At 38.5% G+C, this 15,707-nt stretch overlaps 1 protein-coding gene across 1 annotated transcript in view; it reads left to right on the top strand.

Annotated features, from left to right (window-relative positions):
- The window catches only part of LOC110030655 (AT-hook motif nuclear-localized protein 10-like), a 37,990-nt gene that overhangs the window by 20,178 nt on the left and 2,105 nt on the right, over window positions 1-15,707 (top strand). The window lies entirely within an intron of this gene.

The raw sequence follows: 15,707 nt of genomic DNA, 5'->3' as shown, positions 1-15,707 counted from the left end.
AAAATTTTCTCAAAAAATATATATAAAAAGTGATGGAAAGTGCATGAAGCTCTTGAAATGGTCACCAGAGTTTGACCCAAGCCAGGAACCTCCAATTGTACCAATTTGGTTCATATGCCTTGGTCTTAAACTACACCTCTTCAACCATCAAATATTGTTCTCCCTCGGGCAATTCTTGGCAGACCAATGAAGTTTGATTTCTCAAGTTTCAATTTGAATAGACCCTCGGCGCAAGAGTTTTGGTGGAAAGAGACATTATCCTGCCTGAAGTGGATGAAATTTCGATAGACACTGCTCATAATGGTCATTGGCAGCAAGTGATTATGGAACAGAAGCCTTATTACTGTGAAAATTGCAGGATGTTTGTTCACACTGCTGAAAAGTGCTTTAGGCTACACCTGGAGCTAAAGGCTATTCCTCCAGTACATTTGGATGCTATGGACAGGCCTGTTAATAGTAGAAACCTGTGGGAAACATCTGTTGAGGCAGTAGAGAAAAGGCATTTTGATGTTGATAACAGTGTGGTTCATGTACATGACCTTGAGGATAAGGAAGATGACAAGGATCATAATGTGCTGGCAGTACCCTCTTCTTAAAATAACATGAATGAGATTATCTTGCATCACTCTCCAGAAAAGGAGCAGATGCTAGTGGAAGAGACACAAACCCTGGAACAAACTATAGTGGAAGAAGTACCTCCTGAAACAGTTTATCCTGAAGCTCCTGAAATTCTCCTTCCAACCACTGATGACAACAACCTACAAAATATCAGATATATGTTAGAGGAAGATTGGTAAATTCAAAAGAGTAGAAGAAGAAAGAAAAAGGCAGTTTGGAACTAAAAAACTTCCTGGACGATAACCTTTCTGGTCTTAATGGTAGCCTTGAGGCTCTGGGTAAATCCACCAGGGCTTCAAAGTCTTTACATCATGATTAAAATTCCTTGTTGGAATATTAGGGGAATTTCAGATTCTAGTTTCCTTAATAAACTCTCCAATTTGAATAGAATCCATAAATTCTGTTGCTTTGCTGTTCTTGAACCAATGACCTCATCAATTAAAAAAAATATCCAAAGGAAGTTTTTTGGATTTCAATCATATACTAATGTCAATAACAAGATATGGGTTTTCTACAGGAAAAAAGCAAATTGGAATGTTTTAGTTGACCACTCTGAGTTTTTACTTATCTACATAAAATTTGATGTTTTGGAAGCTGTTATGACCTTTGTCTATGCTGGTTGCCATGATAGGTATAGATTGGAGCTTTGGTCTCACCTTCACTTTATCATCAATTCTATGGTGCACAGTTGCATTATTGGTGGTGATTTCAACTGCATTGCAAGCCCTACTGAAAAGTGGGCTGGGAGGCCTGCTAATATGAACAGCCTAACATTTTTCTCTGATAACATTAAAGCAGCAAACTTGGTGGACTTGGGTTTCCAGGGCCCTACTGACACCTGGAAAAGGGGGAAGACACATGAAAGGCTGGATAGGTTTTTGGTGAATGTTAAATAGATGGAAGAATATTTGCTCACTTTTGTGCTGCACTTGCCCTTTATCTGCTCTGATCACAGACCTTTGGTGTTAAAAATTGACGCCTCAGCCACTAAACCAAAAGCTAGTTTCAGATTTATCAATGTTTAGACTGAACAATTGAGCCTTCTTGATGTGGTTCAATCTGCTTGGAAGGTTTCTGTTGTTGGTTCCCCTTGGTTTAAGCTATGGAAATTGCATAAAATGTGACCAAGGAGCTTAGAAGGTGGAACCGGGAGTGTTTTGGGAATGTGGCTGAAAATGCCAAAAAGGCTGAGATTGAAGTAAAAAGACTGGAACAAGCTGTTGTAGATGGCACTGCTACTGAGGAGGAATTGATTGAAGCCAATGCTATACTAATCTAGGCAATTAATTGGGAAGAAAAATTGCTCAAACTGATGGCTGCCAATAAAAAACTTGTTGAAGGTGATAGAAATACCATGTTTTTACATGCTTGTATCAAACACAAGAGGAAAACCAATGCTATACTGAAAATCAAAGGATCAGATGGAGATTGGATTGTTGACCCTGATTTAATTGCTAATAGTGCTACCAATTATTTTAACCTGGTCATGAATCAAAATGGAGAAGAGCTAATTGATGTTGATCCTAATTCTAATGTCTTTGCTAAGGAGCTGGAAATGAGAAAACAAATAGAAATCACTCAAGTTCCTAATGCTGAAGAAGTTTGTAATGCACTTTGTTCAATTGATGAGGATAGAGCTGCTGGGGTAGATGGGTTCACCTCTGAATTCTACAGAAAGTCTTGGTCTATTGCCAATAAAGAGGTAATTGATGTTGTTCAGAGCTTCTTCAGAGGTAAAGACCTCCCTAAATACTTCGCAGTAACCGCCATCACCTTGATTCCTAAAGAAGGCAGAAGAGATTGTTGGTACCATTTTAGACTCATCTCACTCACATCAGTTTTAGCCAAGAGAATTAGGAAATCACTGTTAATAGGCTGAAACCTTATCCACCCAAGCTTATTGAACTAAATCAGTCAGCCTTTGTTGGTGGAAGAAATATCACTGATAATATTCTCCTCACTCGAGAATTTCTATTGAATATTGATAACAATTGTGGGGTAGGGAATCTAATACTTAATTTAGACCTTAAGAAAGCCTATTGACTTTATCAGTTGACAATCATTCTTGGGATTCTCAAATGCCGGAGGTTTCTTTCTGTGATTTGATTAGCAGGTGGCTAAGGAACAATCACTACAGTATACTCATCAATGGCAATTGCAAGGGCTTTTTCAAGGCATCCAGAGGGATAAAACAAGGGGATCCTCTCTCACCATCTATCTTCATTTTTGCAATGGACTACTTATCTAGAATGTTAAATCAGGCTCAACAAACATATACACACCTCAGGTATGCTAATAGAGCTTCTTATTTGATAAGTCATCTCATGTTTGCTGATGATGTTATCATTTTTACCAATGCTTCTAAACAAGCTGTTAAGCAAACTTTCAATATTCTCTGCCCATTTCAGGAGGCTTCTGGCCTTATGCTAAATAATCGAAAATGTCAATTAATTTTTAGTGGACAGGCGAAGCTATCCACTAGTTTGTGGGTCAGGGGTTTTACCAATTTCAGGATTGTTGTGCTGCCTTTGAAGTGTTTAGGTATCAAGCTAATTAAAGGCAGAAAAAAACCCAATTTGATGAAGTTTTAGATAAAGTCTCCAAACAATTCAATTGCTGGACTTCAACTTACTTTTCAAATGGTGGTAGAATAACATTACTTAGGAGCATACTGGCCTCCTTCCCTATGTACACTCTATAATTGCTCAAGATGAAGAAAAGTACCCAAAGGACTCTTAATCAAATGCTGAACAAATTTCTGTGGTATGGGCAGCAAAAGCAATAGCACTGGTCTAGATGGGAGAAGCTGTGTACCTACTTCTGCTGGTGGTTTGGGTTTCAAAGGCTTCCAATAACTCAATCACATCTTCTGCAGGTTGTGGATTAAGTTCAAACTTCAAAACACATATTTGGGCAAATTACATGCTCTGAAGATACTGTAAACACTCCCTCCCTTATCTAACTAAAAGGAAAGCTGGTGACTCTAAAACTTGGGTGAACTTATTATTGGTTAAAGAACAAGATGCAGACCTCTTTATTTGGGATGTGGGAGAAGGCAATGTGGATTTCTGGCTTGACAATTGGTTGTTTGATTAGAAGCTTTTCAAAGGTGAATAAGTAACCCCCCTCCTCTTCCTTTGCATAATTGTTAGAGACTTAATGAGTCGAATGAGAATATATTGAATCAAATAGTTGACAAAGAGACTAGCAAGATTATCATCTCCACTCCTATTACCCTTAATAAGAAGGACAGACTGATCACAAAGAACCCAATTAATCAATCCCTCTCTGAATTCGTCTACTATGAACATTTCAAGTGGCAAAAGGTGGAGTGCGGAACTCTATCTCGTGCTTGTGATTATGCTAAACTAGGTTTTGAAGTCTAGTAAACTAGAGATTCGTCTTTCAAAATAATTTTAACACTTTCCTTGTCGGATCAATAAATGGTACTCTTTAACCTCATAATTACTTAACACGTATACTTGCGTAGTGCATATAACTTACTTCGTGGTAATTATTTACGCGTTAAGTTTTTGGTGTCTTTGTTGGGGAAAGACGTTAAGAAGAATTCCGATTTTAGGAGAATTTTAGTTGAAGTGCGAATAATTTAGGTTTAACAATTTTATTTTTTTTATTTTTTTTCATTTATTTATATTTATTTGCACTTATATTGTTGTTGTGTTTTCTTGCAGACGCTGAAAAATAAAAATCTTGAGAAAATAAAGAAAAAGAAAATGCCAATAAAAAAAGTTCCAACACTTTTAAAAGACAAACACTTAGAAAAATTATTTTAGATCTCTTGAGCAGTATAACAACACATTAATGGCTAGCTTTCACAATTTCAACCGCCCTGACATAGGAGCTAAGTTTGATCACGTCTTTTCCAATACCTACAACCTTAACGAACTATATAACCAAACTCTAATTGGAACATTAATGATATTAGTGTAGAAAATTGACATTGGAGAGAACTCAAGGCAACCTTGTAGAAATCACTTAAGAAAATTCTCGATTAAGATTAGTGGTTCTGTCTTCAAGATTTTCAAAATTTAGGTTTTCAAGGTTGGATATAGGAAGATCAAGAGGAAAGAGCTCAAAATAGGAATAATTATTTTTTTGAGTCAAAGGAGTGAAAGGTAGGGGATGTCACAGATCCGAGGGGGAACCCTAGTGACTTCCCAACTATCCTACTATTAGACTTTAATTTTGAAAAGTCGTTATTTGATGTTTCATCCCGTCAATTTTTTTATTTAGGACTTACACTCACACAATACCCGATTGTGCAAGTGGCATAGGAAGATATGAGGATTTACGTCGTACCGAATGATAATCTTAGAATCGTAAAGAGATCTAGGATTTATAATACATAATAGTGTTGCAAAGACCTAAAACGGAAGTGAGGATTTATGTCGCACTAAGCTGATTACCTCGAAATCCTATGAGTTTGTTATTTATTCTATGAAAATTCCAACTGAAGATCGTCCTTCGCTTCACTGTTGTGGTCTCGTTCGTCGCCCTTCGCCCACTCGCTTCCTCGTTCTGCTTCCTGGAAAGGATACTCCAAGCTCCTTAACATATCGGTCATAGGTTCAGGGTTTTGATGTGTATTAATATACAGTTATTTGGTCAGTTGATCGCTATAGGGTGCCTCCTAAACCGAGTGTCCTACTGTCCCCTATCTTAAAGACCCCTGCAAGTCTATAAAAGTAACATCAATAATAAAAATGAAACATGCTACAAAGCATAATAAACAATAAACAGTACATCGCAAGCATAAACTATATATATATATATATATATATATATAAATTTCCTTTATTGAAGTGAAGTAAAGAAAGACAATAAAGTGAGCAGTAAAGAAAGTAAAATGATGTAAATATAAAACAAATCTGTATACCTGACGGGTCTGCTACTCCTGTAAATGAGGTCGGTATCACAGGTACAAGTAAATAAGTTTAATGAAAAATTTAATAGGTGGCAAACATGCATTTGTATAAATAGGAATTAATAGCAAAACATACTTGGACAACTTAAGGAGAGCCACAAATATCCCATGGTAACTCGAAGAAAACTTTTTGGAAACATGGGGAAAATCCGAAGAAAATCACGGGTGATCTACAAAGACTCGAGTAAAATCGTATGAAACGTACAAAAAATCCGAAGAAAGAAAAAAAATCGTAAGCATTCGGGTCAGGGTAGACTCAGATTTTAGTTATTATCGAGGAACTTCGAAGACAACAATCAGTCATCCGTATGTATAGAGCCTGACATTTAACTAAAAATTTCCTACAATACAATCTTAGGAGGGCAATCCTTAGCCCAGTACAGATAATTGACGAGGGAAAAATCAGATTATATTACTTAAAGTTTATATTTTAGCTTGCATATAGACTTCATGCATATAAGCAAAATTTATACTTATTTAAGTAGTCTAAATATTTTGTAAATAGCATATTTGTTCTTATCGTTGTACTTTAAAAATTTAATTGTCCACAAGTCGATCACACTGTCGAGCTAGGATCGTCAGCAACCTAAGAAAACAGGGGTCCTTGCTAGTCTAGTTTCGGTGAATAATATTATCATCCTACATTTTCACCAGGTTCCTGGGACGGGTCCTGATGTTGTAGGATGCGATACTATTTAACTCTACCACCAGATGCCTTTGTCATCACAGCCTTAAACCCCAAAAGAGACCGTCCAACATTCGACCTTGCTTGATGGTTCATATATAGCCACGACTATATATGCGCGCTTATGTTTCGGACATAAGCACCTAAAACCAAACTAAGAAGCAAGAAAGAGAACCGAAAAGAAATAGAAGAAGGAAGATAACTAACCCACCTCTGAAACTAGTATAAGGAAGAGGCCAATGTGGTAGGAGGGTTAGCCTCAAATATTCACCCAATAGGACATCTCAAATAAATAACAAAATGAGCACACTTATTTCCAAACTGTCGATGTAACAAATCCAAAAGAAATGTATCGAAAGGCTCCAATTGCTAGCCCAAACACCGCCAAAAGACACATCTTAAAAGACTCCAAGCTACACCCAATTTGATCCAAAACATGCTCAAAATCTGAACTTCAAAAGGGGCCCAAAGTGCAACTAAAATTCCCCCAACAAATATTAAAAAGGCTTCTCCAAACATCAAGTGAACCGATTCTCGACAGGGCACTCGAATTCTTCAACACCACAAAGATTATTTAATCCCACTTTAAAATAAGCAGATTTGGGGCGAGGGCAGCAAAGCGGACCACCAAATCAACACAAAAGAATCCAACCAGCAGGTTTCGGGTAAGAGTAGCAAAGGAACCACCCAAAATCAACACAGGGATGCTCCACTAACAGGTTTTGGGTAAGGGCGGCAAGGGCGCCACCCAAAATCAACACAAATGAACCCAACTAACAGGTTTCGGGCAAGCGCGCCACCCAAAATCAACACAGGGATGCTCCACTAACTGGTTTCGGGTAAAAGCAGCAAGGGCACCGACCAAAATCAACACTAAAGAGTGCCGAAACTGCAGATTGCAGGTAGGGGCAGCAAGGGGACCACCAAATTCAACACAAAGAATGCTCAAACTGCAGGTTTCAGGTAAGGGCGGCAGGGAAACCGCCAAAACCGACACAAAATATGCCCAACCAGCAAGTTTCGGGTAAGGATAGCAGGGAGGCAAATCCCAACACAACACAAGAAGACACCAACCAGCAGATTAGGGGTAAGGGCAGCAGAGAAATAAGTTGAAAGTATTTATATACATGCCGCATAATTCTTAAAAATTTGGGTGGCATGAATGCAAAAGCCAGCAATTTAGGTGCTATAAATGTAAACATATAAGAAATGGATGGTGAATATGTAAATATATAAGAATTGAGTGCTCTTGTATGGTGCATATACAAAAATCAATTTTGGAGAAGAGAGTTGAGACATGGGTCAGTGAACAGCCATGAATATTTTGGAACCAGGACAACTTCGAAATATATGAATATTTGCACATTTATTTGCTACAGCAGAAATGCTTCCACATAGATAATTTGGCTGAATTCAGACAAGCATCTTAACTCTACCAACATAGGTTTATTGGCATGGTGTTCCCCACTATATTCTAAGCAATTCATTTGTCTCAAAGTTGATGTGGCAAATCTTATTTCTACCTTTTTAAACATTTCATCAATGAGAATGTTACAAGTGTGGCTATCAGGTTCCACTTCCTCCTGGAGCATTGGACAAAGTAATTGCAAGGCTTCACCTACGAATGAAACCTTTAAATTTGGAACAGATATGCTCTGTTTAAGTTAAAGTTAAATCCACTGTGAATATCTTTCCTCAAAATCCCACAAGAAGTTCTACCATAAAGGAAAAGCTCAAACGACACATAATATTGCCTCTTCGTCATAAACTCGGTCATGATTCATAGAGGAATTACAGTCCCTCAAACAGTGAAGTTAAGAGATCGAGTGTCTGGCAGAGCCACAAGTAGTATGTAGGCTAAAAGAGAGCAAGTCTCTTTGGTAAAGCTGAGGACCAACATGCGGATGAAGAAATACCACAAAAACATTAGCCTGAACAAAACAAGGGCCCATACATCAACTAAGCAAATGCTGGGGGATGTAAATCCCTTGCTGTTAAATGAAGCACAGAGAACAAAAAAAAATTTACCAAAAGCACTTCGTAGCTCAACTGAGGAAGGGAGGAGAGGAGGGAGACCTTATCCTGATGCAAAAGTACAAGACTCCTAACCCAAAAGCTCCAAGAATACCACAACAAATGCACACGACCAGTGAAAATCCAGTAACAACCCCTTAGCACCTCCAAGCAACCTCAAACACACATAAAATGAACTAGACAGGGGAAACCACTAGCCAAAGAGGCAACAACCCTAAACATTCCTCCCATAAGGCCTTTAATAGCCGAAGGGGAGGAGGAGAAATGTCCTTTACTTACCGGAGGTGAGGCAACCAAAGAGCAACGGGTCACGCAGCGAGTAGGGTGGCAGCGAGAGAAGCATTGGGAAGAAAAGGGGATTGCCAGCCTAATGCTTCGGGAGACAAATCCACGACGTCAACTCTTACCCGAGTTGGAAGCCCGCAGCCTGTCAAGGGGAAGATGGAGCAAGCGTCGGCTTCGGGACAAGGTCCTCGGACAGGGAATATTGGACAAGGACAACGAGGTCAACTCTTTGTCACGTGTGGCAGAGGGAGAAGGGCGGAGCTAGGGTTTCCGCTCGGGTCTAAGTCATCACCAAGAGGAGAGGGCTTCGACCGAATCAAGAGGAAGAAGAGCTAGGTCACGGGCTTGGCTCGCAATTGGGAAGAAGAGACGAAGCATCGGGAGGCTGGGGGGTTCGATTGTGTGAGGTGCTTTAGGGATCTAAGAAAAAAGAAATCTTTTTTTTTTTAATTTTTATAATATTCAATATTAAAAAAACCCTTGATTCGCGCACTTTTTGCTCGTGCATCAAACCGTATCGAAATGAGTGTTCTTTCTAGCTAAATTCGACGTCCCAAATTGACCAGCGTGGCCCATTTCATCATCTGAGGTCGTCTGGACGACTTCATCGACGATCGCGTTGAAAAAAGTGTTAAATTCAATTTTCTTTAAATTTTAGCTTGTGATCAGTTATTCCAGCAATTCATTCGAGCTTGATCAATCGTGAAGCTTTCTACAATTGCAGAGGACGTGAATTTCAATATTTATGTGCAACGAGCGCTCGAATTGTGGTATTCGTGCATCGTAAAATCGTGCGGAAGTCACAATTGGTTTTCTATGGTTTTAGGTTCTATGGGTACTCGACTTGAGTTTCATCACACTGGTTTTAATCGACTCAACGAAACATTGAGGATTTAGAATCGGCCATATGAAATTGCAAGGAGTCGAGAAGTGGCTCGAATTTTTAGTTGGTGCGGTTCCTTGACTAGTCCTCTAAGAGAGTCCAGCAGGAAGTTCTAAGTCTAGTCCCTAGACTCTTAAGGAGAAGGAGATACCTCACCAAAAATGAGGTCAACAATAACCTATCATTAGAAGAATTGATTGTAAATTTGAGGAATGAATGCAACACTTACACCCAAAGTTGGTTGACCTACCCAAGCTTCAATTGGAACAATAATAACCCTATTGTAGATAAACAACAATGAGAGAGCACCCAAGTCGATTCTGTAGGAAGTTGGAATGATCAGGATAGTGACTACCCTGAAGAAAATGACTATTTGGAGGAATTAATGATAAACCTAGGGAAAAACTTACAAAGCCAAGCTGATGCTCTTAGAATTATAGAAATCAAGTTGTGCAGTTAGCTAACAATGGACCCCAAGGGATGTTAGGGGTAGTAGAGGGTCATAAATTTGAATATAAGGAATTGATCTTTGAGGAGCATACTGAGTTGAATGAATTTGGTTGGACAATGACCGAGGAAAAATGTATTCTTTTTTTTCAAAGCACCCTCTTTTATTGTGAGATTGATAAAAGCCTCTGGTTTCACCCATAGGATTGCTTCAAGGGCAAGAGTTGGAAGATAACCCTAGATAGAAGAGTGATTCGGTATAATTAGATCCAGAACCTAATAAATTTATGGAGAACCCAACCCAAAATTTTTGAGACATTGAATTATCTTATAGGGACCCATTTCTTGCAACATGTGAGGAAAACACTGATCTGCAAATAGGGAAATTAATTGGAAGGCTTTTGGATGTAGAAAATGCTTTTAGGAATGATCAGCTGAACAAAATTCATATATACCTTCTAGAAGACTGTTGTCGAGCTAAGAGAAAAATGTTGCAAGAAAAATTAAATTTTGAGGACTTCATAAAATCCAAAACCAACAAAATATTGAACAATTGATTGGTGATTATTAAATTGAAATTTTTATCCTGGAGAAAGCCTTTTTCGTAAGGTTGAGGATGTTAAACCAAGTGTTATTTTGAGAGGCAGTGCAAGTTTTATTCGATATGTTAAGCACGTTTTTAATTTTTGCATTTATTTTGAAATTAGTTTTGAATTTTCTTTTGAAATTTTCTTTAAATTTTCATTTGGAATTGTATCTCTCCTGATTTATGTATTGTTACATAATTTACATGTATTCTGAGATTATTGTGGCTGCTTATGTATTTACTCCTTTGTGCACTTAATTGTTGTGCTCATGTTTACTTTTATTTGCATGTTACATATATTATGGAAAAAAATAAGTTGGGGGGAGGGGATATATATCTTATTACGAGTCTGAGAGTAGCTCACATAACTTAGTAAAAGATAAAATGTTAATATGGTAACTCATGCTAGGAATTCTGATTAATTCAACTAGCTTATTAGAAAGTTTTTTAAAAGTGGCTAAATGTCATTTAAGAATCAGCAATGAGATTTCAAAACTTAACAACTTCTAACTGAACCTAAAGAGATATCAAAATAATTAAAAAGGTGTAATAAAATATTGAGTAGCAAATCAAAGAAATTTTATGTCTTTTCAAATTTTTTTATCCAATTTAATGTGTCTTAATTTTTAACTTAAAAGATAACATAAAAAAGTGACATTAAACAATCAATTTTTTGAGATTTATTACTTAAAAAACTAACCTTCATCTTATTTAAAAAAAGAAAAGAAAAAGTTATCTAACCAGATATAGTAATTCTCAGGATAAAAAGAAAAAGAAAGAAAATAAAAAGAAGAAAAAAAATAAAAAGGTAAAAAGTCCTGAGAAGAAGATTGAGGTTGACACAAAGATTGAAAAGTAAAACATGAAAGTGGTTTTAGTAGAACTTAAGTGATAAGACTTCTTCATGATACACTAATGAAACTCATGTATTGTTATCTTCGAGAAAAAAAGTAAAGTAGGATTAGATTGATTGGTTTCATTGAAATTGCTTTAAAATATAAGAAGTGAGCGAAGATATTTTAATTGTCACCTATTTAAGAATCTTTGAGATTTCATAAAGACAAAAACGAAGGGAATTAAGGAAAAGTCAAGCTATTAAACATTAAAAATAATTGATTCTAAAATAACACTTAAATATTTTTTTTTTGACTTCGATAAATAAGTTGAATAATTTAGAAACTTACAGTACTTATTTTATTCTCGTGGGGCCCCAACTGAGCTATGAGATTACTAGTTGGGGGTATTTACTCAAGTTAATTTTACGTGATTTTATTTGCATGTTATCATTCGTTTTACTTGCTATTTCACCCTATTTATTATGATTTTATGCTTGTGAAGGTTCTTTGTGCTATTTTGCAGGTTATAGGTGTTAAGCATGCAAAAAATCAAAACGCACAAAACGTTGTTGTTTAGCATAGTTATGCTTGATCTAGGTGTGACCACGCCAGAATTGACGTGATCACACTTGTTTCGGGGATCCAATTTGGAAGTTATTTTCATACCAATTTTTGTTGGATATTTAAAGCGGAGAGTTTTCGTGAGTTTTCTTTATGTTTCCTCTTCCTCTCTTAGGGTTGAGGTCATAAGTATTTTTTTTCTTCCTTTTTCTTTGTATTGTTTTTATATATTTTAAGGGGTTATAATATGAGAGAGGAGTTGGCTCCTGTTGAAGAGAGAACAAACAATTTTGCAATTGGTTTCTATTCAATAATCCTTACAACAATGGTTTTGATGGGATGTTTTTCGTGAATCATTTGTATCATGCGTTGTTAGACCTCTTTTCGCACCTCTGTGATTTATAGTGTGTTTTGTGGCTTTCTCGAATGAATTCTTTCTGTATTGTTTTCTTGAGAATCAGAGCTTTTCGTTATTGTGTTACCCATAGAGATTCATTTAATCCTGATCTGATCAATTAAGATGTTAACATATTTCATGATCTGCGACTTCTATCCATTACACAAAAAAATAAAATGGTTAACCATAGAATCCAGATATTAATAGACATATTTTACCCGGGTTTTACAACCTAAAAAGGGGATCGGAACAAATCTGCGGGATGCCATAGGGATTGAGGAAACCTCAATTTCATGGATTATAATCTTCTTTTGACCTTGACATATGCATAAAGAGGATTTTCTATCACTATTGACAACAATCACGTTGGGAAAACACTAGGAAACCATGAATCATTACATTACGTAAATCATAGGGGCATGAGGTTCACATATCTTGACGAAAAGTAAGATTTATCTGTCGTGGTTTTCTCTCTTTTCCAAACATGTCTTTATTTTGCTTTTAAGTAGGATTTTAAGAAACCATCCCCTACTTGTGATAGTGTTAAACTAGGTTTAGAAGTTTAGTAAACTACGGATTCGTCTTCCAGAATAAGAGAAGACGTCATGATGTTTGTGGAAGGTTCTGACAAGCCAGTCCTTATGTCTTGCATCGAAAGCCTCACTGATTAGAAAACACTTACGAGGCTCCCCTACGATTACTGGTGCTTTGAGAATGGTTTCATTGGTCTCAAAACCCCCCTCCCTTCGATGTTGGAGATCGACAGGCTTCTGTTCCACAATGTTGACTGCCCGAAGATAGCAGTTTTCAGACTGCTCCAGATTTTCCTGCATAGTGCTCACCTTGTTGCCTCCAAAAACTTCACTGTCACGTGGTACCTAGATACCAGTCTTATAATATTTCAGGAGTAAGCGGGCGGCCTAAGATTGAATTTTATGTTGGAGGCAAATCCACCACTAATAAATTCTTCCATGTGCCTAAGCTGCTCGTCACCCTCTCCCCAGTTGACTGGTATTGTTATCCTTTCCCTTGAGAATCCAAAGAGTGGTCTGACTGATGTTACCACTCGGTTGGCTGGAAGGTTCATCTTGCCGAATATTAGTTCGAACAAAATGTTCACTGAGCTACCAATATCAACCAAAATACTACCGATCTGGTAGTTGCTGATCATGGCAACTATGTTGATGGTGTCGTTGTAGTGGTTTCCTTTGCGGGGTAAATCAACATCAGAGAAAACAAGTGGTGGATGGGTATTGCGCCTAAGAATGAGGGCGACCACACATAGTGGTGAATGGGTGTTGTGCCTAGGAATGAGGGAGTCCGCGCATAGCTCGCCTGCCCGAGGCCTTTCTTGGTTGGCTCGTTTGGGGGGTGGTGCGACTCCTCCCAAGTTGGTCGAAACAAATCAAGCAATTTGAATGGCATTGGCCTTTACAGGTTCATCTGGGATTTCTTCAACTAGAGCCTTCTCGTGCCGGGTGCCACAAATTCCTTGAGCTAGCATGCTTTGATCAGCTCCTTGACCAGGCACTAGAGGTGTTGGCATTCATTCGTGTCGTAGTCATGGTCCTGATGATATGAGCAATACTTTCTAAGGACTCAGAGGAGTGCTTCAACCCTCATGAGGGACGCTTTCTTGAAGAACTCTTTATTTTGGATGGCTTTCACTAGCTTCTCTATCGACAGCCTCAAGGTCCTCGGTGTCCCACATTCGTTCTCATGCTACTCATGATATCGATAAGGAATTTTGTCAGTGTACCTCTATTGTCCTCATTGTTGAGGGTTTTGATTGGCTCTGTTGTGCTCCCGGGGCAGTCAACTGTCTTTGTTCCTTGGACGAATGGGTGGACGCCGATCCTCCCTAGATCTCCAACCACTATTCTGTTGAGTTCTTTTTTGCAAACGATGGTCGGATGATTATTGTTTATGATAGAGGCGGACATTCTCTTCAGTGGTGATGTGCTTGTTGTCCATCTCAAGCAATTCGGCCAGGTTTTGTGTCTCCACCAAACCGAGGTCGTATCTGAATTTTTCTTTCCTTATCCTTTGGGCTAAGGCTGAGTGTGCCATTCTAGGCTCTTAGTCTCTTACTTCAAGCATCTTTTTCTGGAAATAGGTAATGTACGAGCGCAGACTCTCATGTTGTCTCTGCTTGACCTCTCACAGGGCGTGTGCACTCTTCTGCAGTTTCTGCGCACTGACAAACTGAGCCACGAACAATCTCTTGAAATCACCTAAGGATGTGATTACCCTTGCGGGTAACCCATCGAACAACCTGCGGGCTGATTCCCTTATCGAGGTAAAGCGTGTAATTGTTTTTCAACAAGCAGACTAACAACTCAAATGATGCGACAGGACCAGCCAGGTCGGACCAACCTTTTGTACGGATCAAGTGAAGGGGCTTTGAACTTCTCTGGGGTTTTGAAAGCTGAAGTTTTTCATGAGAATGCGTTATCTGGCTGGTGGGGGCCTTTGTGCGCCCATGTTTTTGTCTATTCATGTACGTAGATCCGACACTGTCCTGGTATTGGGAGTCCGCGACTCCCATACGGAACCCCTCTGCCTCCCCCCTATGAGCTGCTCGACAACCTTGGGGCTCAGGTTCTTACTCTCAATAACTTTGGTCCCATGAAATCTACTCCATTCCTCCGAGCATCGCTCGAGAACTTCGCCATTTGACCCAGCATATGGTCTCTCAACTCTTGAATTCTTTGTTGTACAAATTCTGCGGTGCAATCCCTGTTTCCTGCGTCCCTCTGATGAGTTCTTTCTTTGGGTTGTGCTCTTATTCTTGTTTTTGACATGTTTCACCCTCACCACACCTTTTAGGATGTTGAATCCAAGATTGTCTCGTAAAGCACACCCAAGAAATAGAGCGTAGGAGTGAGTATGAGAGAGAGAGAGAGAGGTTGAGTCTGGATTAGCTGGAAAAGTTTATTAGTCTTTTTGTTTTATAAATGACTTCTTATTTATAGATTAAGGGATATGAAGTGTATAATTACGTGCTTGCCCCTTTTTCAAGTAAGGACCTTACGGAGCATTTTTTGTCATAAATATATATATGAATAAAATAAAATTAAAAAGAGCCTTTGATTTGACTGTCTCATCCTTCGGTCGCCTGAGACTGGGCCTTTGTTCGGCTTATCTGAGGAGCTTCGGTCTACCAGACAAGCATCGACCGACAAAACTATGGGCTTTTGATCGGTTGAATTGAGGGTCTTTAGTCGGCCATGCTTGGGAACGTCGGTCGATTGACTCTCTATCGATGTGATTAGCAATTACCATTCACCTTGTATGACTCCGACAGCTAAGATGAGGATAGGATGTCGGGCAGAGGGCACTGTACCATAATTCAATAGGTAGCTCCACCCATCCAATAGGAAAATTGTCGGGGAGTCGTGTTGGTGCCGTATTAGGAGCTTATACTCAT

This window comes from Phalaenopsis equestris, unplaced genomic scaffold, assembly GCF_001263595.1.
Source record: "Phalaenopsis equestris unplaced genomic scaffold, ASM126359v1 Scaffold000746, whole genome shotgun sequence".
Lineage (NCBI taxonomy): Eukaryota > Viridiplantae > Streptophyta > Magnoliopsida > Asparagales > Orchidaceae > Phalaenopsis > Phalaenopsis equestris.
Note: the sequence above shows the minus strand (reverse complement) of the source record. Positions and strands in the feature narration are given on the sequence as shown.